The following is a 14,422-nucleotide window of genomic DNA, read 5'->3' on the forward strand; positions in this document are numbered from 1 at the left end:
AGAAGGTCTAATTTCTGGATTTTCTAATTTCCTTAATCCATAGGTTAGAGTCTATTTTCTCATGAACTTTCTGATATTCACTTACCTTGTTTTTTTATATCTTTCACTCTTAAACCTTGATCCACTAGCTCATTTCTGGAACCAACAATTTCCACTAGAGGGAAAAGACCTGAACAACCAGACTTGCATGTTTTTCCACTCTAGGTTAGGAACAGCGTAATAGGAAAGGAAGACAAAGGCTCTGTATGTACTATTTAGATAAACTGTCATTTCTCTTTAAATGCTAGGTTTAGTTACAATATAAAGCCCCTTATTTTCAGTATTTTACATTCATGTAATATTTATTAAGCAATATTCTTTGTAAAAGTATAGGCGTTTCTTTAAATTATTATGTTTTATACACATTTTGTTTTTCTTTAATAGAAGTACACACCAATGTTATCATGATGATCTCTGAAAAATTATCCAATGTACTGATAATCACTTTATAATCAGCTTTCTTGGGGGGGAAAAAAGCTATATGTAAAGAGATATACCTTTCTTAATCCTCAGATGTATTAAATGCATGTTATAGAGACATCCATGAATGACTTCAACCCTTCCCAAATGACTTATCAGCTGGAAGGCCACCCTAATCTGATCACTTATTCGTTTATTTTTGATGGCTAGGTCATACTAGAATCACAGAATTCCACTTCTGGACATTAATAGTCAGGTAAAGAAGACTTCTTAAGGAAGATCCCCCTGAGAGTGAGGAATTTCCATTTGTTCCAAATGCCTAAATCTTTCCAGCTCAGTTTCCTTCATTCCTGTTTCATTGAGGACTTCTACTAAAACGCTCCCCCTTGGCCCTCACCCTCTCCCACAGGGGGCAAGATCTGAATGTCTGGGCACCTTCCTCAGGAGAAAACAGGCAGGCAGAGCGGGAGCAGAAGGGCTTTGGGATGAAAAACAATGCTTAAAACAGAGCTGCATTCCAAAATGCCCTCCATACAAAATGTGTGTGTGTGTGTGTGTGTGTGTGTGTGTGTGTGCGCGCACACGCATGTGTCTGTCTCAGACAGAGAGAGAGCTAGAGCTGAGAGGATGGGAGCCTAAGGGACCACGGATTTGTTTCTTCCCATTACGGTAGCTCAACCTGAATTCTGGCATCTACTCGGCTCTTGATGTTGGTTATCTCATTTCATTCCTGTAATATTTTGTGAAGAAAGTGGCGTTTTCCCTTTTCCAATGTGGTGGCGACCCTGCTTTATTCATGGCCACACACAGCCAGCATTAAACTCACACGTGTGTGATTTCAGTTCTAAATACACTTGGTTGTACCAATATCCCTCGGAAGTGAGAAATGTACTGTTGATACAGAAGTTGAGAAGAGTCATGTGAAATGCGCCTGATTTCTTAAGTCGCTGGATCACTGTCTATACCCAAGATATTTCTAGAATGCCGTAGGCTTGCTGCTGTTGGACAGACTGGTCGCCCACCAGGAACAGCAACGCTACTGTGGGGCTAGCTTACTTCTGCTGCAACCAGGCTTCAGCCCTCTGAGCCTCAGTTTTCTCATCCATACAAATGAAGGCTCATTTTGAGTTTTATGAAATAATTTTATAAGAAAAAGATAATCACTATGATTGGGACACAGTTGAAGCTTAATAAATGTTGGTTTCTTTTCAAATTTTTAAGAGATATCTTAGCCTTTTTTCATTTCTACCTTTTATTAAAGTTATGTATGCAAAGCCCATCTCCCCTCTCATCTTATCTTGCTCACCTTTCTTTGTGGTGTCCACAATATCCAGTTCCTATGGTAGTTTTAGATATCCTTCCTTTGGGGTTGCCACTTATTAGACAGCAAATTTACAGTTCTGTTTCTTTTTTTTTTTTTAAGAGAGAGAGAAATATCAATGTGTGAGAGAAACATCTACCAGCTGCCTCACACATGTGCCGAGTATGTGCCCTGACCTGAAATTGAACCCGCCACCTTTCAGTGTATGGGACACGCTCCAACCCACTGAGCCACACTGGCCAGGTTGCAGTTCTTTTTTTTCACTGAGCATTTTTGGCGGTCAGTTTCTTGCTACATTTAACTTATGCAAACATCATTCATCTTGAGGGGCTCTTATAGACTTACTATTATTTGGTAGACACCATACTTCTGAAGAAAAAGGCTGTAACTTTAGAGGCAGACAAACCTAGTTTTATCCTTACTCTGCTAATTTCTAGCTGTGCTTCTTTGGGCAAAGGACTTGGATTATAGTAAGAATTAAAGAAGATAAATGAAATACTCACGACACATAGCAAATGCTACTCATCTGATTTTTCCCTGTGCCCTTCAACACATCAACACATAGCGTTGTACTAAGCAAAATGCATAAGACCAAATGTAAAGCTAGAAGCCTGACCTTTCAGAGTTTACAATGTAGTTTATCATATAGCCGAACAATTTTTAAGTGTTAACCGATGACCAGTATTTTTCCAGATGCTTAGAATACAGTAACTAACCAAACAGACAAAAGCAGACAAAACTCTGCCCTCATGAAGATTATATTCTATGTGTCCTAGTGATACAGACTCCATACGAGTAAGTTAAATATTGAATACAGCAACTGGGTTAACTGCTATAGAAAAAAATAATCCAGGGAAAAAATAAAAAATATCAGGGTAGGAGGCTGGGGGGCGGGGGAGAAGGGTGTGTTGTAAATTTAAATAGGGTGCTTAGGGAAAGGCTTGTTGAGGAAGTGACATCTGAACAAAAGCCCTTGAAGGACGAAAGGAAGCCAGCCCGGTCTTGAGCCTTCCTGGATGATGGGCTTCCCAGCACAGCAAGTGCATGAAAAGAGTTATAGAAAGGCACTCACATTCGGAAAGGCCTATAGAAAGGTAAATGACACGGAGAGAATGAAAAAATGACAAGACGAGGCAATAACACCAACAGGAAGAAGAGAGAGTGGGTAGCAGGGACAGCGAGTACAGCAGCAGATGCTGCGGGCCCGGTTAGGCCTGCCATCTGCTTGCCCAGCAGTTTCACCGGCGATACCTGTGACATAAATGTCAAGATCAGGGCCCAAGCCAGACCTGAGAAGCAACAATCGGACCAGAAATAAAGGAAAGCTCACTGCCACTCCGCGCCCTGAGCCTGAGCCCGGAAGGGGCCTGCAAGAAGCAGGAGAGCGTGCCCGGCGGCTCGGGGAAAGGCCAAACCTGGGGGGCCGTCTGCAGGGGGGCCCAAGAGCAGCCTTACGGCCAGGGCGAGCGGAGCAGCCAGATTTAGCGGCGAGAAACAGCTCTACATCAGGCAAGCAGACAAAACAAAATGTTGCCTATCTAAATGCCTAGAAAGATTTAAAAGATTAGAAAAGGGCTGCTCTTCCTGTCCCATGACGCAGTCTTAAAAACACACGGTAGCACCAGTTACAAAACAAATATCGCTACAAAACTTTTTGTTTGTTTTCCTGTGTAAAAAATGTGTTGGTTTTCCAGTGTGAAAAATGAACTTGTCTATCTAACATGTTGGCAGCTATTCTCACCAGCACATTTCCTTACTTTTAATCACTCCTAACGTGTTTTGGAGAGACCACAGAAGCCACTCAGCTCACTTCATCTCTTTACCCTTAGGCTTTTCCTTTCTATTCTCCGCTTCTCCTCTCCCCCTCCTTTTACCCCCTCAGGATAAATCCCTAAGTTTGCTGTTGGAATGAATTCATATTATTTGAAGTAAAATAATTTTTTGAACTACAAAGCATTATAGGGAAATTTATTTTTTTCTTTTTCTTAATATTATTAAAATATCAACTTTTGCTTGCAGAAATGAGTGGAGAAAGGGAATTTTAAATGTAAAGAAATTATCTGTATTTTAAAGTTTCCCTATATAACTCCATGTATGTGAATTATAAAAGTATGGCTAGAACTCCTAAGATGGTTTGATTTTTGAATAGCTCTCTATCGTGTATGTAAATGGAAGGCCCACCTATGTCAGACCATGTGATTTCCATCCGACCATATTGTTGCACCAATTTCATCTGCAAGCTAAAGCAGGAAAGCGGCAGCTTGAGGATGGAAAAAGTTAAAAGGCTCAGGAAAACATACCACCTCCCTCCACTGAAGCGATCATTTGCCTTCTACATATTCATTTCCAGGCTCATATTCGTGAATGACATTTCCCATTTATTTTTCTCAGTCCCAAACAAACAAAATATATTGAAATCATTAGAAGCAAGGACTGATCTATAAAACAGCTCTGTCACTTGGATATTATCAAAGGGCAAGATATGACTCACATAGTTTCTGAGAAGTCAAACCGTGATCACAAATTGCAAACTGGATTTTCTTTTTTTGGTTGAGAGAGAGAAGAGAGAGATTGGGTTGAGTTTAAAAAGAAAATATTCTTCCAAATAAAAGAATTTGTAAATTGGAAGATCTGACTTCGATTTAGAATTGACCCCTTACTTTTTTTATGGCATTGAGCAAAGTTTTCCCTTATATTGGCACAACAACCAATGCTACTTAAAATAACAGGTTTTGTGCTTGAAAGGGAAGGCCCCCCAAGGGATCATTCAGAGAGACTACTTATATTTATTAAGAATTGAACTAAAATCAGAGACAGATGGCTTTGTCTCAGGTCTCAGAACAGAGGTTTCACAATTTTCCTTTGTTTTCCATTCAACTCTTTAATCATTGTCTAACTTACTCTTTAGTTATAATCTCTGTCAGTATTAAGAGTATCCAGACTATTTCTGCTAGTGCTTCATTGGATGGAAATGGAAGCACCATACACACTCTTATATGGGATTTATTACGAGAAAATTGCAAAACATTTATCATTCTTTTTGTTTATTGACATTGAAAAGATAAATATCACATGATCTCCCTCATGTGTGGAATCCAATGAACAAATAAACTGATGAACAAAATAGATCCAGAGACATAGAAGCATGGAACAGACTGAGGGATCTCAGAGGGAAGGCAGGGGGTTGGGGAGTGGGTGGGGAGAGATTAATCAAAGAACTTACATGCATAAATGTATAACCCACGGACACAGACTATAGTGTGAAGGAGGCCTGGGGGAGGGGGGTGCGGAGAGGGTGCCAGGTGGAGGGGATCAATGAGGGGATAAAAGGGGACATCTGTAATACTTTCAACAATAAAGATAATTTTTTTTTTCTTAAAAAGGGATATTTACTTTTTAGTTCAACCAAGATCCAGGAACTTAGTTACAATTGTAGGAAAACATTGCTGATGGTGGGCATTATCCCTATAATTCTCAGCCTTCAGTCTGCTCTTCTGCTTATCCCCTTCCTCAGTTCTTCTAAAAAATATGTTAATTTGATTAATTAGTTCCTGAGACAATAGAATGGTTAGAAGGCATGAACACACAGATTTTTTTAACCATGTCGTATTCTAATTGTCATTCAGTATAGAACACTTTAAAATTTTCTTTATGATTTGTTCTTTGATCCATGGATCAATTATTTAGAAACGTGTTGTTTAGTCTCCAAAAAAAATGGGCTTTTTCTAAAGAGTTTATTGTTATTGGTTTTTAATTTTATTCCATTCTGGTCAAATACTTTAAATGAATTGACACTTATTTTTGTCCTAGCCTTTGGTGAATGTTCCATGAGTACTTAAAAAGAACATATAATCTGCAGTTGGTTATAATATTTTGTAAGTATTGATCAGTTCCTCATGTATGATAATTGATATTAGTCAAGTCATCTATATACTTATTAATTTTTTCTACTTGTTCTATTATCTATTGAGAGAAAATTGTTAAAATCTCTAACAATAATTGTGCATTTTTCTATTTGTCACTTTAGTCCTGTCAATGTTTTCTTCTATTTTGGAATTCAATGATTTTGTTATACAAATTTAAGATTGTTATGTCTTGTTACAAATCAGTCCTTTTACACTGTGAAATATATTAATGTAATAATCTATGTTAGTATTCCTTTTCTTAAAGTCTGCTTTATTTGATATCAATATAACCATATTAGTTTTCTTTTGCTTAGTGTTTACATGCTATATCTTTTGCTATTCTTTTACTTTCAATCTGTCTGTATTTTTATACTTAAAATGTGTCTCTTGAGAACAGTGTATAATTTGATCCTGTTTTTTATCCAGTTGCTAACAATCTCAGAATAGTGAAAATATAAACCTACAAAAAGACCTATGCAAGACAAGAATGTTTGGGGGGACTTGATGCACAAGAAGCAGGTACCCTCGCTAATCTTCATCTTCTTTGAAGTCCAATTTCATGTGAAGGCACCCCAAATTTATACAGGAAAACAACAGGATAAGAGTTGTGTTGAAAAATTGTTCTGCCCTGAGATACTGAAGCAAGAGGAAGACTAAAAGCAATGATACTAGCGAAGAATCTTTTGCAAGGCAGTTGGAGATTAAATTGCAGGGGTAAGGAAGGGAGCATGGTAAAAAATGAATAGTTCTGATTTTTCATTAAAAAAAAAATTGAATGACTGGATCAAAGTGTAGGTTAGAGTTAAGGGTACTGGCAGATGTATGGATGTTGAACAGATTTATAGTTCATTTAAAGACATATTTTGATAGGAATTTCCACAGTAACAGACCCATGTCCATAGGTCAGACCAAAGGGCATTCCAATGCCAAGCAGAAGTCATGTATGGCTTTAATAATTTTAGATGACTCACCTTCTGTTCCATTACTATAGTGCTATATGAACTATTCCATTACTGCCGATATTTAGGTGTCAACTTTAATACACTCTCTTTTTTGATTAAAGAAGGCTTCCCAGGGGTTTCTGTATAATATTAAAGCTGATCTTTGTTACCCTATGAAATCTCTTCTAGCTCTGAGATGCTTGGGTGTTAATTGAATTAGATTTTGGGATCTCTTTATCAGATTGAAACTTACACTTAATGGTTTTTAGAAATTAATAAAACTAATTCTTTAAAAGAAAAGAAATTAAGTCTACCTAATTCTGCTGTGCACACTGCTACCAAACAGTACTTTTGTACCCAAGGTAATGAAGTCAATAGATAAGAAACAAGTTATTCCCTCTCTTCTAAAATTTTGAAAACTTGCTAATAAGGGACTAAAATTGTTACCTCGAACAGAATCCCCAAAGCCAGTCTAGTTTTGTCCATATCTACAATGATAACTTTATGTTTAATTAAAAAATAATTCTCAGGCTCTACAATCTAGGGGTGGTAGATTTATTTTACCTTATGGTTAAGAAAAGGATAGTAAGGTGTGCATAGCATTCTATGCTACATATACTCTAGTGTGGTAAAAACATTGGAGTTAATTTTGATTTATATATAGGAACTCAAAATATTTAAGATTTAAATCTTATTATATATGCTGACAGACCTAAGAGCCCATGTGTCACAAATCTTCTGCCACCTGAATTAGTAAAATGAAAATATTAACATGGGTTTTGACAACCTCCTAGCGTTCAAACTGTACTTTAAATATTCAAATACACTGATTATAGCAAGCAAGACTTTCATTTTATTTTTGGTATGTTTGGCTTACTCTTCTTTCATAAAATTTTGTCTTTCTGCATTAGTAAATAATACATAAAAATTTGGAAAAAAAATTGAGTGAAGTTTGGTCAACAGACATAGGCTTTGATAATATAAAGATATTTATGCTTTTTAAGAGTAGGTGAATATTTTCACAGTTTATTGGAGTTTTATAGTGATCTTTCCACTATAGTTTTAAAATGATCTTTCCAGAAATTAGATTCATTATTAACTAAAATAAAGTATTTTTAAAAATTATATTTAAAAGACATGTACTAAAAAAGTAAAAAAAGAACCCTTTTCCTTCATTTAAATTTTTTTAGTCTGGATAAACATAAAAAATAGTATTAAGAAAGAATATTCTGACATTTTGAACAGTTAGCCAATATAAAAAGTGAATGAAATTTTTACTTAAAGGAAAACTGAATTATGGATTGACCAAAGAGGCCAATAATTTTAAAAAGCCACACTTATTGAAAAATTTAACAGAAAGTAGCTTGATCACTAAGGGATAGGGTGGAAGAATATTTTATAAAAGTCCCAACAAGTATTAGAGATGGGCATGAAACACACACACACACACACACACACACACACACACACACACACACACACAGAAGAGCAAAACGTTCCCTTGGTATTTTATGAACAGTAGTCTGTATCCTTTTACCATTTCCAGGCAGGATGGCTAGCTTTAAGACCTTATGCTAATTTTTTTTTTTTTTTTCACTTGAAACGCTTTTCAATAATTATCAGTTAAAAAAAAAATAGAAGTCATTCCATCTGAGAGATAACTAAAGCACTGAAAAGTCAACTTCATTGTAAGGATTGTGCAATACCCAGAGAAAGAGTAAACATTTACTATTACAAACCAACACTTTAATATGACTGAAAGATCACTCCTTTTCTCCTTTTCAACCAATTCAAACACATTCACAGCCATACACAGTGATGCAGAGTGACTAAAATAAAGGGATGCCGGGGCCAGGTGTGAGAGGGGGTGGTAGTTTGCAGCAAAAAGGGGGCCCACATGGAGCATTCTGTGAATGACTCTCACTTTACAGGTATGGACCACCACTGAGCTAGTTAGCCTATTTTATTTTTGCAAATAAAACAAAATTAATAACACAGAGAAAGTTAAGAATGCAAGCCCAAGTTTAAACCATTTAACAGCACACTGGTGTCTATCTAGTGTCTAACCTGTCTATTTTACTAATAATTCAGAACTAAAGTGGAGTGTTGAGCAACCTCTTGTCTTTTAAATGAGGAAATAACCTCATCCTTCCTTGTTGATTTGCTCTACAGCTTTTAAACACAGATATCATCAACAATGTTGGTATGAATGTGCACTAGAAGAAACATAGTGCTAGAAGACTTTAGAGAGAATTTCATTGTAATGTTGATAGAATGAAAGCTTATGGAATTTAAGAGTTTAGGTAGTTATTGTCAGATCAGGGACCAGAGCTCTGATTTCCTGACCCCTTTTCACTGGTAATAATTTGTTATCTGTAAAGAAAAGATCAATTTATGAGGTTTTTTAAAAGAAAGGGAACAAAAATTATTCAAACAGAAGGATAACAATGAGAATTGTTTTTTACTCAGTAAATAAAAATACATAATTTATTAGAGTCATTGAATACTTCTGTTATATCTCTTTCCTTTATTCATGAATAATCTTAGGATTTGAAGGCATTTGCTTAGAGGTAAAATAGACCCTTGATCACAGACATTTAATTGCTCTCCTTCCAATTTGCCCTCTTATGTGCCAGATGCCAGTGAAAAGAGCATTTACACCTTGAAATGAGTTGAGAAGGGAAAATGTGCATCATTGCTGGAAACTAGGAAGAAAGAGCTGCGGTGCCATAAGTATCTTTTTCTAGATATAGTCCAACAGGAACAGATTGAAAAAATGCCAAATTTTGCAGGACTGCAGGCTCAAGGATGATGATTATAACTCAGAAATAAATGATAGATGTGTCCGTAGAACAGCATAATCACAATGGGGCCCCATGGCAAGGGTTTGGAGGAAGACTAGCTTTGCAGCAATAGTAAGACACTGAAGATTTCACCAATATTTCTGAGATGTCCACCAGATGTGCCCAGTTTACAACAGGTGCAGACAGCCATGCCAGACAAAGAATAGGGATACTGCTCCCCAGGAAGGCAACTGAATCCAGGAAATAATGCCTCACTTCCTAGGATTCAGTCCCGGCTGCAAACCTACATCGTCCCTGCCTTGATTAGTTCTTATCTTCCTTAGGCCAATGGACCTTGAACTGGAAAAGCTATTACAAGCTGGAATTTAAAGATATCCCTTCTGCCTAAAAGATTTTTCGATCTCTATAGGAAACTAGCAATACTTTATAGAACCATCTAAAATCCCAGTGTTACTCAGTATAGAATTTTCTATGTCAGTAGGAGTGAGCACAGAAAAAGCACCAGACATAAAAAGGTGTCATTGTTCAAATAAGGGGGTATTTTCTTAAAAATTGGTGCAGATATCTCCTTATGAAACAGAATTACCAGAAGAAACAAAAAACAACATGTCAATGTTAAAATCTTCTCTGAGATCAAGAGGATATTTTAAATATGAAACCAAAGCTGGCAATTCACAAGAGAATCCACTTGGAAACAGCAAGGATACTTTAAAAATAGCTATATTTAGCCCTGGTCCGTGTGGCTCAGCTGGTTGGGCATTGTCTTGTGCACTGAAAGGTTGCTGGTTTGATTCCCAGTGAGGTCGTATGTCCAGGTTTTGGGTTGGATCCGCAGAGGGGGACGGGCAGGAGGCAGCCAGTGGATGTTGTGCTCTCACATCAATGGTTCTTTCTTCTCTTTTCCTCTCCCTTTAAAAATCAATCAACTATTCTTTTTAAAAAAATAGCTAAATTCATAAGTACAATATAAACAGCAAATAGCAGATTTGAAAGTGCAGAAAATTAAATCCATTAAATAGAAAACTCAAGAAGTTTCCACAGATTTAAGTGGAAAAAAGAGAGAAATTTATTATGAAGAATATAAAAATATATGAGACAGAAGCTCAGAAGATGCTCTAATTAAAGAGAATAATTTCAGAAGGGGAAACTCAAACAAACATTGTGGTTGCAATAATTTCTAATCTAAAGAAAGAATAAAATTTTTATATCAAAAGAGTCTACAAATCAAAAAGGAACATAAAATAACATGCAAATTAATTAAAATAACCCCAAATCTAGGCATATCCTGCTAAGCTAGAGAAGGTTAAAAGATAAAAATATGAATCATTGGTTTCCAATGGGGGAAATTGGCTAATGTCCAAAGAGGAAAAAAGCACAAGCAAACTCCTTGCTGCATGTTATCTCCCTCATGTTAGATATCAGAGAATAAAAGAACAACAAATTTTAGAGAAAATTATTTGTATGCCAACAGATTGTCATTCTTTTTTTTTTTTTTTTTAATATATCTTTACTGATTTCATAAAGAGGAAGGAGAGGGAGAGAGAGAGATAGAAACACCAATGATGAGAGAGTCATTGATCGGCTGCCTCCTGCCGGCTCCTGACTGGGGATCTAGCCACAACCCGGGCATGTGCCCTGACTGGGAATCGAACCGAGATCTCCTGGATCCTAGGTTGATGCTCAGCCTCTGAGCCACGCCCAGCCGGGCTAAACTGTCATCCTTGTAGGGGGACATGAGAGAAACATTCTCACACAGCAAGAGATAAGCAATGTATCCCTCATGAAAAGATGATTCTAAGGTATACTTCAGCTCTACAGAAGATGATGGAAAGAATGGGGAAATTGTAATATATATATTTTTAAATATATTTTTATTGATTTCAGAGAGAGGAAAGGAGAGGGAGAGAGACAGAAACATCAATGATGAGAGAGTCATTGATCGGCCGCAGCCCGCAACCCAGGCCTGTGCCCTGACCGGGAATTGAACCCTGATCGCCTGGATCCTAAGTCGACGCTTAACCACTGAGCCACGCCCGGCTGGGCCGGAAATTGTAATATTTAAAAAACACTCAGCACATGGAGTTAAACCACAGGGCTAAATTAAAATATTGTTGTCAACATGCTACACTTATAGAAAACATTTATTTAAATTAATATGAAATACCAAATTATGTATTTTTAACAATTAGAACATTGTTAAACAGGAAAAACAATATTTTTATCCTACATGGGGATAGTTAATAGATACTGTTTCATTTATGATGCTGACAATTTCTTTTAAAAGAATAGAATGAAAACAGGATTATGTATTTATTCCAAATAACTAGAAAAAAACAGAGGAAGAACAAAAAAGAAGAAAAAGCTATAGCTGACATAGTCCAATAGGCAAATTGGGGAAAATAATAAAGAATAAAAGTAGAAGCCACAAAACAAGATATGAGAAGAAAGATCATATATACCTAACACTTATGGTAATAAGTTGTAAATTGGCTTATTCACATTAAATAACAAAAAGTATCAAATTAGATCACAAAGCAAAAGCTGAACAGATTTCTATTTATTTAAAAGAAGCATGGAACAAATTGCCAACATTAAAAATAAGATATGGGCAAAAATATATCAGGCAAATACAAACAGATAGTTTCATTTACATATCTTTTTTGGTTTTTAATAATGAGCCGAATGTTTTTGAAGAGTAAACCAAGGTCAGGAATTTGAAAAACCAGAAGCTCGGGGGAAAATGATGAACTACACTGGATCAGAGATTAACCCGATTGGCTGAGTAAGGTGTTGTCTCAAACAATTCTAAAATTAAGAATTTAAAGTATCTTATAAGATATGCATTCCCTGCTATCGTGATGTCAAGAGAGTATTGAAATCTATATTTTATTACTTTCTATAGAAGTTAGGTCATTTTTTTTAGATTGCATTTTTGAAGATAGGTAATGATTGGCGAGGACAGACTGTGGGTATTTGTGTGTGTATGAAAATGTATATTTGTGACTACTATTAATTCTGTTATTGATTATAAAAATTACTTATAGAGTAAGAAAATTTCTTATGAATAAGATTTGGGGGGAAGGAGAGAGAAAAAGAGAGAGAAAGATATGCCCATCAGTATATTTATTATCTCTGGATATTTTCTCTGAAAATTTTATATATAGTGCATCCATAGGCTTTTACAAATCACCAGGTAGTATATTACAACACTAAATTTAAAAGCTAGTTAATGCAGTTATATTCCAACACGCTATTGATAGCTATTTTAGCAAGTCACTTGAAATAGGACATAATTATATCACGAAAGTAAGAAATTTCAAATAGTGTCCTGATTGAAGTTTTAAATGACTAGAACTCAATGGATATATTGATCACTTCCTACGGAAGGCAGTATATTTAGGGGGTGGGTAGCTTGGTAGAACTTCAAGACACAATGTTTGCCTTTACACAGTTTCACATAAGAGATGACCCAGGTGCACATATATCTGGCTAGTCCACATTATGACAGTGTATTAAAGCTGCAGGATGCAATGGAAGTACAGTGGTAACTCGGTTTTCGAACATCTCTGTTGACCAACATTTCGGTTTACGAACACCGTAAACCCGAATGTAAATGCTTTGGTTTTCCAGCACACCTTGAAGTCGAACATGCCACAAGGCTTCTGCTGAGGGCAAGATCCTGAGGCCTAGCTGTTGGCTGTTGATCCTTCGGTTTTTGAACGTTTCTGAACTTGAACAGTCTTCTGGAACAAAGTACGTTGGAAAACCGAGGGACCACTGTACAGAGGAAAATGTGACATTGCATGTGGAAATATCAGAGGGAGCATTATAGTAGAAGTGACATTTCAGTTAGATATAATTAGTACAAAGTTCATATATATTTTCTAAATCACCGGATATTATAAAAAATTTTTGCTACAACACTGAATTCTATTGAGGACAGAAATATATTCAGTGGAAATTTTTTTCAGTATATGATCGCACGGAAAGTGATACATTTTCTAATAGTGAACTGGTATATTTATGTTAGACAGAACTTTCTATAAATAAAGACTGGCCTTTAACAAGGACAAGATTTAGAAGAAAACATGCATGAAAATTCTCTAGGAGAGCCAAATTGGTTAATTTAAAAATCCTAGTGGTTTAGTGAAGTGATGTCAACGTCATGGTGGCATAAGACACCTCTTGTATTTTCCTCCCCCCACTCAACAATGAAAATTTGGCATCTATCTACAAACAAAAGCGTCTCTGTGGGAATTGTGGAATGTGGCACCATATGGCAAAGGACTCGGGAGGAGTCTCACCCACCCGTGTATCAAGTAATAGGCAGGCAGACCTCAGTGCCCGCTGTGGTCCCTGCAGAAGCCTGTGGACTGATTCCGGCCCCTCTCAGCCACAGTCCAGGAGCACCTGAACAACACTGACTTGGGAAGTCATCCACAGACAAGAGACACTTTGTGGAAGTCCAGGTGCCCAGAGGAGAATTTCCAGCACAACAGTGGAGCAAAAGAATATAGGAGTTGGGGTGCATTGAAGTGAATAGGAGGAACAGCTTACTTTTGCCCGCATCACGCATCCCCCAAGGTAGCACAGCTAAGGGCTAAGTGAGACTTTCTCAGCCATAATTTCTCCCCTGGGAGAAAGGAAAATGGATGGGCAAGTGAATTCCCAGCTTCCCCAGCTGTGTGAGACTGCCAAAGAGACTCTTGCAGATTCCAGGCCAGTAAATTGGAAGCTCCATGACTGGGGGAAGGAAGGGGATTGGGAGAGCAGCAGATAAAATTATCAAAGGGCATTAAAGGCACATGGTCCCTCAAGGCAGCTTTATCAGGACATCCACCCAGAAGCCACTGGTAGTGCATCACCCACTGATGCCTGTAGCTGGCCTGAGTGCTGCACCCACATTGTCCCCACTCTGTAACTACAAAATACCGACCCAGAGATTCTGGACGGAGGAATTCAATGAAATAAAATGAAATATGCAATAGAGAC

Source organism: Miniopterus schreibersii (genome assembly GCF_964146895.1).
Source record: "Miniopterus schreibersii genome assembly, chromosome: 7".
Taxonomy (NCBI): Eukaryota; Metazoa; Chordata; class Mammalia; order Chiroptera; family Miniopteridae; genus Miniopterus; species Miniopterus schreibersii.